Genomic DNA, 2500 nt, shown 5'->3' with positions numbered 1-2500 from the left:
GGTGTCTTGAGATAAGTCACGGGTTTCCCAGTACATGGTAAATGGAATCACTGAAGGCCTGGTGCAGAGCGAGTGTGCCGTTCTGCCGAACCTTCACGGTATTGGACCTATACGGCTTCCTCCTGATCGCGTCCTGTCGTCGGCCGGAGCTCGGTGGGTGTCCTGGCATGCTGCGTCCCTCTTCACGTACCTGCGCTAACGTTTTCTGAAACAAGTACACCGAGGGCAGAGACAGGCATTAAGGCAGGAGGGCGAACAGGGGGGAGTTGTGTGACAACAAGGACCGTATGTCAGATATAATTAAGGTATACACAAGGTATTAAGGTATATACGGATAACTTACAAACGTCATGTTGAATTTTCATTTTCTATTTTTATGATTTTTCAATAATTCAACTATCACGGACACCACCAGCAATTCGAGGCAAAGCGATAATGAAAATAGGAAATGCAGTCCTCATCTTCGAACGGGAGTGACTCATTACATCATATATGCTTGCTCAAGACAACATCTGACATGATAAAACGTAATGCAAAGCAAATCTATAAGACTGGCGAATGGCAGTAGGGGGAGACTGTGCCAGAGTGGACACATTTAAGCTGCAATGTTTAAAGTCAATGAATAATATAGATATATTGGAAATCAACAAAACAAACCATTCTAAAAAAAGATAGGCTGATAATAAGAAAAGACAATAATATGCTATTTCTTCCTTTCCGAAAATCTTATGATAAACACAGAAAATTATATCAAATATACACAAAAAGTGAATCCATATTGTATATTCATGAAGAAATACTGGATATTGATGAACAATTTTGTTTTCAGTATTTCTTACATATACTTTTATATTCGTGCCACCGATGTAGTGTTTGACGAACTACTTGACGCTATGTTGATATCATGTAGTTGCTTCGGTCTTTGTACTGGGGTGGCTGAACCTTCCCCAGGCGAGTGGTTGGTTAGGTAATCACAGCTGGTGGTTGTCAATCCACCCTTACATCTACGGCATATTCACCTACTACCGTATCTAGGTTTGATTTACTTAATGCTATGGAAATACTAAACTTGGGTAAATTGATCTGTAAGTATGTATGAACATATAGACTCCCATGACCGAATAGTGGTTTGCGTTATTACAAATTTAATGTACAAAAAAGAAGGGTGAAATAGAGAATGAACATCGAATGAAGGAAGGAGAGAGAGTGAGGGACTGAACGACAAAATGATAAACAGATAGATATATGGATAGATTGACTGACAGACAGATAGGACAAAGAGAATGAAAGAGTAGAATATATATATGTGTGTGTGTATGTACATACACATATATATATATCTATATATATATATATATATATATATATATATAATACATACACATATACACACACAATATATATTTATATCTATATATATGGTATAAAAACCCACACTGTAAAACTAGATTTAATTGAAAATGAGACTACATTTTCTGTGACGCACCCTCTGGCAGCTTGGCTGGCGAAGTCCCTCACTCCCCTTCTCGGCACCTTCTCTCCTGCTCACCTCCGCCACTCTCAGGACTTCATCTCCCGTGTCCGTGGAGTCCCGCCGGCGACCATGATGAGCTTGGATGTAGACTCCTTGTTCACCAAGGTCCCGCTGGATGACGTCCTCGCTTTCCTTGAGATGAGGCTTTCCCCAGAGGATCCTCGTCTCCCTCTGCCCACCGACGTCTTCCTCCAGCTGATTCGTCTGTGTGTGGAGTCGAATTCCTTCTCCTTTGAGGGTCGCTTCTACTCCCAGGCCTTCAGCGTAGCCATGGGCTCTCCCCTCTCTCCGGTCTTGGCTTACCTGTTTATGGAATTCTTCGAGTCCGAACTTCTCCCTTCCCTCTCCCTTCGTCCGACGGTATGGCTGAGGTATGTTGACGACGTCCTCGCTCTCTGGCCTCATGACCCTGCCCAGTGCTCGGACTTCCTGACCCAGCTGAACTCCCTCTCCCCTTCCATCCGTTTCAAGGTGGAATGGGAGGCTGACAACAAGGTCCCCGACTTGGACACCTTGGTACATCGCTCTGCTGACCATTTTTCTTTCTCCACATTCAGGAAGCCCATGCATAGTGGTATGTACATACACTTCTTCTCATACCATCTCCTCCATGTAAAGAGAGGTGTTGCCACTTCGCTGTTCCTCCGCGCCCTCCGTATCTGTGACCCCCAATACCTGGATGGAGAGATCGACTTCCTGCGTCGTTCGTTCTCCAAACTGGGCTATCCTCGTCATGTTCTCGACGCCGCGTTATCCAGGGCACGGCGTACCTTCTACCACGACTCCCCCCTTAAAGAGACTCCTCAGCTGCCCGTCCTCAGCCTGCCCTACACTGAGGAGATTTACTCTCTCCGCCGCCCTCTTCACACTCTCAACTGCAGGCTGATCTTTCGCCAGGTGAACACTCTCCGCCGTAACCTGGTCCACACCAGCCCACCCTCTTCCTCGAAGGTGGGCACCTATGCT

The sequence above is a fragment of the Penaeus chinensis genome, chromosome 2 (genome assembly GCF_019202785.1).
Source record: "Penaeus chinensis breed Huanghai No. 1 chromosome 2, ASM1920278v2, whole genome shotgun sequence".
Taxonomy (NCBI): domain Eukaryota; kingdom Metazoa; phylum Arthropoda; class Malacostraca; order Decapoda; family Penaeidae; genus Penaeus; species Penaeus chinensis.
The sequence above is the reverse complement of the archived record's forward strand: the minus strand, read 5'-3'. Positions refer to the sequence as shown.